Source organism: Oxyura jamaicensis, chromosome 9 (genome assembly GCF_011077185.1).
Source record: "Oxyura jamaicensis isolate SHBP4307 breed ruddy duck chromosome 9, BPBGC_Ojam_1.0, whole genome shotgun sequence".
NCBI lineage: Eukaryota > Metazoa > Chordata > Aves > Anseriformes > Anatidae > Oxyura > Oxyura jamaicensis.
The window spans coordinates 22096098-22109944 of NC_048901.1; the positions used below are offsets into that span (position 1 = coordinate 22096098).

Below are 13847 nucleotides of genomic sequence, written 5' to 3' on the forward strand. Positions count from 1 at the left end.
AGGAAGTTTTTGTAAAAAAAATAAAAAAATAAATAATTGACTTTATTTATAAATTAGTAGTAGTAAGTGCAGAGAGATGAAGATTGTGATATGCACCTTAAAATATCCCATGGAACTGAAGTGAATTTCCCAATTCTCTCATTTGATGTTGACTAGGAAGTATGGAACCCATGTCCTTGGGAGGCTGTGTGGTAAGAAGTAGGATAAGCAGCCAAAATCATGTGCTCTTATGATTCTGGTTTTTGTCTAACTGTTATCTTGTCATTTAAGTGCAGCATGCTAATTAAAAGGACAAAAAACCTCACAACTTTGAAGGCAGTACTGTGCTTAGGATCAGTATTTGTGAGTCACTCTGCTCTCCTAGTGCTTCTCTAAGGGTTACAGATTATATACTTATACCCAGGAGTTTATATAAAAGCATATTTTAGTTTAAAGTGTATGCAGTGAGATACTTTTCCATTTCTCAAAGTTGTTTAATGCTAATTTGGCAAAAGGTTTTGCCCAGCAGTATGGGTAATTACAACGAGAATCAAAATCCCTGCTTTTGCAACCCTGGCCCCTGTAGGCAGTGACTTGCTGACATAAGGAGTCCCAATGAAGTCATATTTTTTTAATTATTTGAAGTGATTTTAACTCCAGCAAGAGCAACAAAACAGCAGCGATGAGTTAAGAACTTTCCCTAGGCCACAGGCTGGCAGTGATGATGGGTACGCAGTGCTCCGTACGCTTGCCTGGACCTGGCCAGCTGCAGAACTGAGGACACCTCATCCTTAGGTGTGCTTGGGCCATACACTGGTTTCACAGGAGACATTGTGCAGCCATCAGAGGGGTAATGACTTCTGGGGTTAATGTTGTGTTTTAAAATCTTGGGGTCGTTCTCTACAGCTGCTAGCACTTACTGTCTTGTGAGTGTTTTGGTCTTAGACAGTCCTCCGGTGCTCTGTTCACTCAAGATGAGGACCTTGCCAGCAGAGGTTTGGTGCTGGGAGAGATGAGTTGCCATCAGTTTTGTAATAGGCATTTTTATTTATTTATTTATTTATTTATTTTTCATCCTGTATTGTTCATGAAGTTCATGTGTTTATGTGGAGTTCAGGAAAATTAATCTGGTAAAAACAAACAAAAACCAGCTGCACTGCAGTACCCTGTCGCTGTGCACTGTTATGGGAACCCAATATACATTCACTACAGTACCGTGCCATATATTCCTTTCAGAGATGATTCTTTTGGGGTTAACACAGTGGCCAGGCTCTGGTGGGTACCACATGGGTATGGGGCATTAAGTTTGGTGTTTGCTCTCTGTTTCTTTCAGCTGGCAAGAGATGGAAGCCCAAGAGAGGTAGCACACCGGGCGCTGGGGGGAAGAGGAACTTGCTTGCAGTTGATGATACCTCTGCCAGCCCCCAGAATGGTGCTGATGAGCTCTACAAGAGCTGTCTCCAACCCTCCCCAGCTGTGGAGATGGCTGTTGTGTCTGGCCTTAAGGGAAGGAAAAAGTAAAGAGTGGAAAATTAGAATGTCATGGAGGATAATTGGTCCTGAACTAGTTTTAATTTAATTTGTTTTTAATTAAGGGCTTAAGGTAGCCCAAAAAGAAGACAGTAAGCAAATAACAATGCCTCATGACTTGCAGGTGGTTTAAGAAACATACTTTGCAAACTAAGAAGTTATAGGTAAAATACTGTTTTTTTTTTTTTTTTTTGGTTAATTTTTTGGTTAATTTTTTCTACAATAGATTGATTCTATCTGTTGTGTAATGGCTTAATAGCTATTAAAAATAAGGGATTTGGGGGGTTACTTTATTGATTTCACAAAATTGATGTTTTTAATTAGAAATGAGATAATCTATCTGGGAAAATGATGTTGAGAAATATTTTTTTATAAACAGGTTTAATGAAGCTAGATGGTACAGTGGGAACCATAACATATGGTGTGTTAGGGTAGTCACAGAAATATTTGAATGAAGCATTTGCTTTTCCAGAATCTTTTTCCTCTTTAAGGAAAAGTTTTCTTGTGCACATCTGTGAATTTGTTTACACAATTGGCTTAGTGCCAGTTGTAGCCTTTGGATTAGATGTGGTGTTATGGAATCGCATCAGTCAGCCTGGAATAATTTGAAGCAGCAACCAATATTTTCATACATCTCACACATTACTCTAAATCTCATTATCTTTTAACAAAAGAGCATACTTTAAAGAAGAGTAATGGAATATACAAAGGCATTGTTAAGAACATGGGCCCACAAGTTACCATAAAGTAAGGAAAGGTGGAAGTTTACTAACCAAGTGTATCATTTCCTTTGCTTTAAGAGTCTGCATGGAATCTTACCCATTACAAAGTAGGAGCAATAAGCCACACTTCTTTTATTGTGTTGAGAGTATATTAAGATAGTAAGTAGAGTAGTTGGTGTTAGTTCCCACTGTGACTTGCTTTCTGCTGTTTCCCTGTTCTTAGTGACAGTTTCTCCTTGAGAAAATTTTTGTTAGTTTCTGAACGAGAACTACACTTGAATAGCAGTCCAAAAGCAGGTCATTTTTTTTTTTATTTTTTATATTTTTTTTTATTTTTTTTTCCTGTATGTAATGGGAAATGCAGTAATGTGGGGTAGATATTTAAAGGAGATAACTAAGGACAGGCTTTCTAATGTAAAGATGGTTTTCTTCAACTCACACAAGTGTTTGTGACCTGAGCTCATGTCACTTTAGGGAACAGAAAAGGAAATAGACTGTGAAAAATCAGTGATCCTGACAAAAACTGTGGTGAAACCTGGGGAGGCAATGGGTACTTGTTGGACCTCATGTGCTATAGCACTGTAAGCAGTTTTCCCATCAAAAAAGATCTCGAGGCTGACTATGTTGAATGAAAATTCTCAAGATAACTGCTGTCAGAGTGTCTTTCCTCTTAGACACAAAACTTCTATTATCAGTGTAAAGAAATGCATCTCATTTGCAAACTTTTTTTTTTTTTTTTTTTTTTTTTTTTGTCTGAGCAGCTGGAGTTGTCTGAGGTTATTTTGTTCCCCTGTGCATAGTCTCAGGAAGGCGTAACAATTTGTATGCTCCTGTCTGCACTATGAGGCTTCAGGCAAAATGCATCCAGCACTCCCCCAGGACAGGGAGACTCCATGCTGTGCCCAAAGAGCCCATGAATTATTTGTTCACCTATTCTGAATATTCATAACTTCAGCAAGTGGGACACTGAACAAAGCTGATGGCATAGCAGTTTTTCATGCAACCTAAGAGTTTCAGTCTTTGATTGTCTTAACATTTTGAATTCAGATTGTCTTTATCTAATTTTCTATCATTTAATGTTTTCTTAATGTGAGAATATATCAAGCAGCGTCCTCACAGATTTTTTTCTTTCAGTAAAATTCACAAAAAAAGACTAATCAGAGCACAATCTGAGAAATTAAAGCTTGTTTTTTTTTTTTTTTTTTTTTTTTAGCTATGTGCTAGTACTTGCAAGTCTAAAAGCAAATGAAGAGAATCAGGGGAATACAAAAATGTGATGTAAAATTGCTGTCAGCAAAAAAAACGTGTTACTCACATAAATCTCTAGGATTCCTTTCAGTACTCAGTTAAAGAGGAAAAAAAAATTGTAATGACAATATAATAATCAGCTATGATATTGGCTTCATAATGTACCAGATATGTTGTCTATTTTGTTTCTAATGGTATTTAAGGCTGATCAGAATAACACAGACAGAACTGAACATAATAACTAGATCTCTTCTGTTTAGTGGCCTGGACTCCAACATTTAATGGAACAATTTCACCACAAATGGTATTTTAACTCTGGCTGATTCACATTTTAATTGAAGCCTAAATTTTCTAACTATGCTATCATTATAGAAAGTTCACTGGAGTGCACTTCCATTACATGAATTGCAGCATTCCAGGGATGCCAAGTTCAGTGGAGAGTGATAAAATTGATGTTGAAACTCTTGTTTTATTATCTTGAGGAGGGGGAAGGATTTGCAAATAAAGCAGACTTCATCACATGGCCTAATTATCATGGAAAATGGAGAGATGGGGAGATTTGACATCAAGATTGATTTATCTGTTAGAGAAGTAGAACAACTTAACACAACTGACCCTTATAACAGAGGCTATAACAGATGCAAGGTGTCTGAGCTATGAAATATACAATGGAATTTCTTGAAGCTGTCCAGTGACTTATCCAAATTCATCCTAAATTTGTCTGACATTGATGAACGTTGTCGTGAGATCAGGATTTTTTCTGGTGTGTCCAAGTGTGTTTCATTTATGACTGGATTTTGATTGATTGGTAGTTAACTGAAAACTTTTTCCACACAGTTCTCTCCTTAATAGTCCAGATACTTGATATGTGAATTCAACAAATGTACAACTTAAAAGTATCCAAGGGATGGAGCGAGACATGCTGTACTTTGCTTTTATCACTTTTAAAGCCTTGGCTTCAAGTCTGCCCTTTTCTGTATTTTCTGCTCAACTGCTATACTTTTAATGGGTATAAAGCTGTACATCTCAGATCCACATTTCCTCAGCTAGATGGTGTTGCCTGCTCAACTGCACACCATTTCTACTGATCTCTTATTTAAGAGAGAGAGAATGGGAAACATCACTTGATATTGCATTTGAACTCATACTTTGACCTAGAGCTCAGGAGAAGCAAGGACTCATATGCCTGAGCAAAGAGCTGATATCATCAGAGGGTGGAAAAGATTTACACTTGTTACCTTTTGTTCTTTTCCTCTTTTCTTACATCTGTGTTTAAGCTGGTAGCATTAACGTGGAAAAGAAGTTTCTATAACCTTTTTTTTTTAGGTCATGTTACTGCAAGGATTGCAACATCCAGTAGCAGACACATGACTGGGACAGACATATGGAAAATTTTGCCATATTTGTATGGGTTAAATTGGGTAACTCTGCAAACACGTTTGATGCTACAATGCTTGATTTTTGCATGACAACCTGTCACATGTAACATGTCAGTTGTAACATGCTGGTGCACAGTCTTGTTTAGGTGGTATACTTATCTCCCTGGAGAAATCAGTTCAGAAATCATAACTATGTAGAGAACCTTGCTAACAACTGACCAATTAATTCCTACTTCTGAAATACCTGAAAACTCTTTGTTGGCCTCTTGTGTTGTGTTGGAGGCACTGTGGTGCTTGTCTGTGTGACACTACCAGTGTGTTTACTTAGTCCTAAAGGAATCTTTGGGGGCAGAAAGTGATAGGTTTTGGACTAAGCTTGTTACAGCCTTGAACTCAAAACAGTGACTTAAAGCACAATTATATCTTAGGTGTAATTTCTATTATTCTGGTCTGTGGCTTCCAGTTATTTACTCTGAGCCTTGCAAGTAAATTGCACACATGTCCATCTGTGTAGCTGTTACGGATAGCTGTGGCCTGTGCTACCCATGACCCTAGGTTAATCTTTGTGATAAGTTTGCACTTTTGCAGGTTAATATGACCATGGAGTTTTAAACACTGTGTAATTTCATTATTACTATTAGAGTAATGAACTGTAACTTCAGATCTTACTATTTGCAAATGAGAACTTCCACTTACAGTGACACTCACCTCTGCAACCTAAAAAAAGCAATTACACTGAGTTATGCTTCATACATATAACCGCTCAATTACTTGCAGGAGGCAGCTGCAGAAGTCATCATCCTATGCCAGAGTAATCTATATAATGCAGCACTATGGTATATGTTAGCTCTTCCTCTTGTCTGTAGCAATACCAGCACTCTCTGCCTCTTTGCTTTAGATTTCTCTGCCTAAAGCTTCTCAGAATTATAAAGCTTAGAGAAGTGCTCACTGATTGGGTATATTGGAGGTGGAGAGAAACCTCGTTAAAATCAAGGAATTATTTGTGGATGTTGAAGAAGAATCTAAACGCTCGCAGTTGGAGTTAACTTGTAACTTGTAGTTACTGGATCATTATTTTAAATTATATGTGGCTTGGACCCACATATGAAGGGCAGCCTGGGTCACACAAGCAGGAGCTTAAAGGTAGCTTTTGCTGTTATATCAAAAAAGGAGAAGGTGCACTAGCAATGGAGATAAAAACACATTTTGCTGTGATAGGAAGCTGCTTACAAGATCCAGAATTCCCCAGGGGCATTGACATAGATTTTTATTTTATTTATTTTATTTTATTTTATTTTATATTTTATTTTTTAATACATGAATAAATTTGGTCAGTTTGAGTTAATTTTATTTATTTATTTGATTTACTACTGTACATCACAAGCATCCAGAAGGTTTTTTACAAATCTCACTAGCACATATATATGCTGAAAGATGAAGATGGTGACATTAGGAATAATTCCAGACCAAGTACCAAGTAACTTTCAATACCTTCTTCAACTATTCTGTGACCATCTATAATTTTTGTATATATATATACATATATATATATTTTACAAAAAATGGTATGAGAAATGGTACAAAAATAACTATGAATGAACCTTAAATCTTTATATTATAATTCTAGATTTCTTTACCTTCCTCTGCAGGTCTCTTGGATTCTCATTCCCTTTTTTCTCACACAAGAAATACGTGTTTGCCTTACAACTACCAGATGACTGGACCCATGTTCCAAATAACTTCTTGCAGTGGCCCCTGAGAGAAGTTATGTGTGAATATCAACTTTATCACAAAGAACTTGCAGGAGAGCAGCAATTTTTTCCAAAACAAAATTGCATTAGTTTGACATATGGAAGATGGCTGTTTTTGATGCTGTGAGGATTCAGTGAGGAAACATATTTTTCAAGAGGTAAGTGTGCATTTAATGTTTGCTTTCAGGCTTTCTTGAGATAATGTTTTAAAAATGGAAATCCCAAGAGTGCAATATGATTCTATATTTCACCTATGTACGCCATTTTACAGAATGTGCACAGCAACTTTCAACAACCGCAGACAGTTGGCTTTAGGAGGTCATTTTGTGGCTGGGAGATATGGAAGTGATTTGAGGATGTGATTTTTATGGATGGAAAACTATGCCTTTGGTTCTAAGGAAACTCATTTTTATTGGAGAAATGAGACCGAACAGTACATGAGTACAACTGAAGGTTGTTATTGTTATTTTTCCCCTCTCTTCTCTTCCTCCTGATCCCCAGCCCTCTGGTGAGAATGCAATAGGTTTGTAGGAAATTAAACACTAGGATCTCAATGTATGCTATTCCTCAGACCTAATCTCTGCTCTCTGTGGTTATATATAATTTTATTATCCCTCTTATATATATTTTGTAAGAAAATAAATACCAAAATGACCTTAGCATCCTCTTCAATACTCTTACTATTGAAACTAATTTGTATAATATTCTAAATAGTAAATTTAAGTAAATAGTAATATTCTAAATAGTAAACCCTGAAAAAGAGACCCTAATTAACTAAACCATGACAATTGGTTTCTCTCTGACTAATGCCAAATCATGATCCTATTAGCATTGTGTAATGCAACTGATAGGGTTGACATAGAAATTGTAGAACAACATAATACTGCAGATAGATGCTCATACGTTCTGTAAACATGATTTGGAGAGAACTGAAGGTGCCATAAATTAATTTTAGGTTGAAACCTTGTTAAAAACTGTCACGAGGGCATCCATGGTTAAATGGTTAAAATACTACTGTTTCATATAGTGGTATGGCACTGTTACTTATTGATTATACTATATATTTCTTTTTAGAAGGACAATGAGAAATACTTCTTGGTGAAGTTACATTGAAAGCCGCTATAACGTTGGGTGCTTTTCACCAGCAACCTTCAATCTCAAAGATGGAAATTTATTAATTCGGCATATCTATGCACAGCTCCAGAGTTTTTAAGAGTATCTTAGTCTAAGGAGAGCTGGAGAGAGAGAGAACTTTTTCTGCAGTGTATAAGGCCAGAAGAGAGCATGTAGCCTGACCTTCTGTAAATGTCAAACCTTAAGAGCTCTTGAGCTGTTCTTTGCTTCTAATAGAAGACATGCAGCCTTTCCTGTTACAAAGAGTTGCTGTGACTTCTGAGGGTTTATTTGAATAGTTCATTAACCTACTTGTATTCTCTTCCAGGCTAATTTGCCATCCTCAGCTTCTAACTAATTTTTCTATTGGATGACAAAATTATGGTACTAATATTTTGTTCTCAAAATTCCTATAGCTGCCTATTCAGGTGGCATTGTAGAGATGGTGTAAGTCTGTAAATAAAATGGTAGGCCCTCACATTCTGTGGCCTTTTCAGAACCTTGAAAAACATAATTCATGTGCATAAACATAATTCATGTGCATTAAAAAATTGACGTTGTTATTTTGACAAATATAATTTGTGATCCTATAGCCCAGAGGAAAAAGCTAGTAGACAAATGTAATTAATCCTGCAAGTATTTTTTGATGAGTGGACTGAAAAAATTGCAGTCTGATTCTGTATTATGTCTTCTCATTTATTTATTGACATAAACATCAAAGCACCTGTTATGTGCCTGGTACCCAGTGAATTCACAACGTGTACAAGTACAACTGTGCAATTCATTGCATTTCCAAATGAGCGGAGATGGTTGGTTCCTGATTCTCAATTATATGCTGAATGGTTTGTAACTCTGAAAATAGGACATTTTTCTGAAAGACGGAGTTACAGAACAATATTGAAAACATACACGGATGAATTGTTCTTTCTGAGGGTGGTCACAAAACACTTAGTCATATTCAACCACTCAGACCGCACCACTGATTTGACCACTATCCATAAGCTGTAATTAAGCAACACAAGCTGACAGGCAGTGCATTTCTATAAGCTTATTGCACATCTCAGAAGTCTTTGAGATAATTAGCCTTTCAGACTGCTCCCTCCTTTTACTCTGGGCCCATAGATACAGAATCGATTTGACTTGCAGCAATTCCTTACCTCTGCCTGGCGCATTTATATTTCCATTCTTTGCAAACAAAAGAAAAACCCAAAGTATTTAATGTTTCTCTCTTGGTCTCAGAATCAAACACGTTTATGGGGAAACGAAACGGTTTTGAAAGCTGCTGCATGAATCTATGACATCCAAGGTATATAACAGGAAAGGAAGTTAAACAAAGTTGGTGTTATACATTTCCCAGGCATTCAATAGAAAGATGTGTTTCAGATACTGCTGACTTGGAACCCAACTCAAGTATTTATTTATTTTTATATAGAGCCCTTCATTGAGAGCATTGCATAATGTTTTATAGCAAGTGTGAATTATAAGCTGCAGGTAGTATCTTGACTCCTGCATTATAGAAGCCATGAATGTGAGAGCTAGAAGTTAGGGAGGGCATAAAAAAGGAGATGGGGGCACTGGCAACGTATCCAGTCAGGCATGAGTAAATCCCTGGTAGAGCCAAGGTGGGATCTGTGTTGGTAATATTCTGGTTGTAATGAAAGATCTGGGAGAGAAACAAGAATCTGGAGTCATGGAGATTGCCTGTTTTTTGCCACCTAAGTCATGAGTGAGGTAAGTGTGGAGAGAAAAGGAGGACCCAGAAGCAGGAGTGGAGCAAATCTCCACAACCCCAAGGGAGGTTTCAAAGCACACAGAGCTCTCTCGGACCCAGGCGTTGTATAGCAGAAATGATAGGAAAGTAAACGGTCATGGAAAATTGTCTTTGCAGGCTTTAGAGAAGCAGAATGAGATACAGGTAGATTTATTTTCACTCTTTAATTACTATGGTTTGTATGCAAATCAAATGTGCAGCTGGTTTAAGTAGGATTGTGGTCTTCTGTGTTGAAGTTAACCAGTGATAGGAAGAGGACCAAAGGTCTGAGTGCAGAATCAACAAATACAGGCCTTATTGATGCCTGCAACATAAATGCTAGAAGGGACAATATGCTTTAGTTATGCTTTTGAGCACACTTTAAATCTAATTTTAGTACACGATAAAAATGAATGCTCTGTTTTCCAAATGCGTCTGCTGAGCTTGAGTTTCCATACCAGATGGCTTTATATTATGCTAAAACTCAACGTACAGTATGATAGCATTCACTGGATCTGCTGAAAGTGACCTTGCATTTTTTCTATGCTAAGCCTAAATATGACATTTATGAATTTTGACATGCAAAAACGTTAGCCTTTCTAGTTTGCTGTCATAATCTGTTTTACCTGTCTTTAAGAGTTAGCTGTTTTTTATGGTCCAATGTGTGCGATGTTTCTGCTTTAAAGATTGATTCAGATATAAGCCATAACTACATTGCATAGCAATCTTGTACTACACAATGCATGTGTTACTAAATAAATATTGTACGCAAATCACATCGATGCCTCCAACTCTGTCTCTGAGTTTGGAATTTACACCTGGCTCCTGTCCATGCTTTATCTTTCATTCATTGCTCAGCTTCTTCCACCCTGCCTCACACTCTGTTGTTGCAGCCATGCAAAGCAAAGGCGCTGCCCGTGCTGACACCAAACCAGTGGGTCAGCTGGCATCCCTGGAGCTCTGGTGGATTGACCTCAGGTTTTTCTGCAAAGACTCTGTGGACAGAGCACTGCCCAAAATTAGGTGGTGAGGTGGTGAGTAAAGCTTGGGTTCCACCTCATGGTGGAGCCTTGATGTAAAATGAAATGTCACCATGTCATTGACATCTTTGTGATTTGTTCCACTGCATACTCTGAAAACTCGGAGTTCTGCACATCTGTAGCTGTGCCAAGTGCATGCAAAATGTTGTCTTTTTGATCGTGTTTTTTTTTTTTTTTTGGTTTTTATTTCTGCTTTATAATCACAAATGACTACTCAAGCTGCATGGCAGATGTGAATCTCTGAATATATATTTATTTTCATAATTTTGGGGACAAATTCCCAAACTCTAAGGTAGTTTCCTAGCTATATAACATATTAAATTCAGTAAAATTAATCTTATTTAAGTGTTTTTTATGGTCCAAAACTTGTTCTCTCATTGTTTTTCAAGTGTTTTCACACTTGAAAGTCACGTCCATAAAATTGGGGAACAGCTATATGCAGTGACTCATTAAATATTGTTCCATTTCTTTGTGGGCCAGATTCTGTTAAAAATCCAGACGTGAATGCTTAATTTCCTCAATGTCCTTTTGACATTTTTGACATGTGTTCGCTAGGGTCTTCTCTTGGAGAACTTTGTCACTGAATTAGCGCCTCTCACGGGCCATCTCTGAGAACGTCTCATATCATTCTGACATTGAGTGCAAGCGAAACAGAGACAATAGTGATTGAGTCTGGCAGTTTGTTGGCTGGTTTTCGGTCATGTTTCACTGAAGTCAATGTCACTTGATAGCTCCTAACACCTTTTAGCCAGGAACTTTTGTGTTAGTTTTGGCAGCAACTTGTCCTTTTCATTTTACACTGCTTCCTTATCTAGGTCGTGTCGATGTTACTTATTTAGCAACTTAAAATTCACAGGGACACGTGCAATATTCTGACTGCTAACACTGCCTGTGATGCTGTAGTCTAGGGATCCATAGGCTTGGTGGTGCACAAAGAGGTGGACATCTGTGTTAATGCCATTTTGTTTTCCTTGTTTCCTTGGTATGTTAAGCTGCATTAAAAACAAGTAAAAGATGCAACAAGTAGTTTTCTGCGTAACCAATTCTTACCTTCCCATAGGACACTTGTTAAATCACATCTGGAATAGTAAAAGTCCCCAGGGAAAATACTGCAGGAATTCTTGTTCACTGAGTGAAAAATGTTGAGCAACCCCACAATAAGATATTAGTCACTACATAGTAATTTTATATTGGGACCAATTCAAAAATCTGTTGGATGCATTTTGTCTCCTTTCCAATAAATGCCTAAATGTTGTCAAAAAAAATCTTGTCTCTGCAGCATTCTCATAGTGCAGACAAAGTGAGATGGTGCTAGATAACAAACACAAGCCTTTTTAGACTTCAGAACAAAGAAAATGCAATTTGTTAAAAAACACCAGTGGCCATGTTCAATTTTAGGCTGGACTTGCCAGTTTTTAAGTAGACTACAGAGTTGCAAGTACCTCTTTGAAACAATTCTGACAAAGAGAAAGACAAGGTAGCAGGAAAAATGGTGTAGCTAGGCTGCAGCTTCATTCACTAATACATCAGAAAACTATCCAGCAGTAACTCAGCCCTAATCCCTATGCTGGCAGAGACCTACAAATAACGTATTTAATCTCCTCATAACACTGTTGATAGAAGCTTACTGAGGATGACAGGAACAAGCAGGTGGGAGGCCCTCACTTTGCAGTTTTTAGGAAGCCCAGGTCCTTTCAGTCACCTTCTTAGCCACGGCTTTCTGTTAACCTGCTCTCAGAAGTGTTTGTGTGTAAATGTGTGCATGCTCAAGAAGGTGGGGGTGTTTCTGAGACAAATTTACAGCTATTAGTAACCGGAAAACATGTTTTTATTACATTGCAGTTTTACTGCTCCCTGGAAGTTGCTGTCTAGGGCTGTGAATGGACCTGCGTGGCCAAGTTACCACTCTGGGACCTCCAGTGGATTCCTGCCTGGCAGTGCACACTTTCCCTGAGGTGTAAGTACAACTGGTCAGTACTTCTGTACTGACTCCAAAAGACAGGGAAGCAAGGGAAAAAGTCATAGAACTTTGCTCTTAAATGACATTTGTCTTCATCTTCTACTTGCAGCCTTAAATGAGTTTCTTGTGTAGACGTTCAGGTCTGTATCTAAAAGATGCATCACAGGTGAGACATCCTGTGGAGGTCTTGTGCTGATTCAGGATCAATTCTGTAATTTATTCAGTCAACTTTTTTGTGTATGACAGAAAATAATTTGACTTTATATTTTTATATTTTATATTTATATTTTTAACTTTGACTTCTGTGTATGTTCTGTTGTTGTTATTGAATTATTGCTCTCTGTTTTGCTATACTTTGTCTCCATATTTATGAAGGATTCTGTATCACTGAATATTTAACAGTAATAATATGCAATGCAGCTTCTGAAAATTTCCATGTATGGCTGCAAAACATAAAAAGTCATCTTATTATTGATGTGTAGCTATTAATATTGATGTCATAACACGGTGTTGCAACAATTGTAATAAATTGTTCAGATAAGGAAAGTAAACAGAAAATGCTCCCGGTAGAGTAATTTAAACCTTACATACAGAACAGCAGTGGCAAAGTCATGCAAGGAGACTTCACAGTGGCATTTTAGTGAATAACTAAAGTTTTATTGACTTATGTTCCACATGATACAGCATTAAGAAGTACCCCACACCCTAATTCCTTTCTCAATGGCAGCTAGAATGTCCTGCAATTTCCATCAAATTATTTTTCCTTCCCACTGAATCTTTTGGTCTTTATGTTTCTCTTTGACATAGCCACTTTTTCCTTTATTCTTCCTCAACTTTTAGAGTTAAGGATTTTCTTTAGAAAAGTTTAGAAGAGTGTTTTTTTTTTTCCTTTCTTTTTTTTTTTTTCCAAATACATTAGATGCAACAATTTTATTTTTATTTATTTATTTATTTATTTTTCCACAATTTGCCTCAATTTCATTGTGCTTTGCAAATGCATAGCTGCTATATAACACTTGATATTGATAATAAAAGGAACCTTACATACTTGTAGGAATTATTACCACTGACCTGACATTGGAAAGTCTTGTCTCATTTCCCCAAAGCACAATCAAGGTGAAAGATGATCATATGCTGGGTTGTTTGACCACACTGGCACTTTGAAAAGCAAATTGCTGATGCGAGGGCTCAGAATTTGTCTTATAAGGGAGTACTTTATAGGTTCTTTTATAGTTCTTATATAACCCGTACATCAGTAGCATAATACCATATCCAAACTGGTGCTTTAATACACACAGATCAACGCAGACAGAAGCTATGTTTTAAAGTCTGGGTTACTCTCAGACTCTGGAAAGTTGAAGCAGGGATAAAATGT

At 37.1% G+C, this 13847-nt stretch overlaps 1 long non-coding RNA gene across 1 annotated transcript; it reads left to right on the top strand.

The window, feature by feature from the left end:
* Positions 1–6418: 6418 nt before the first annotated feature.
* Positions 6419–12700, top strand: LOC118171192. The gene is made up of 3 exons (XR_004753097.1): positions 6419–6767; positions 6881–7062; positions 12355–12700. It is a non-coding gene; the product is annotated as an uncharacterized LOC118171192 (long non-coding RNA).
* The last annotated feature ends 1147 nt before the right edge of the window (positions 12701–13847 follow it).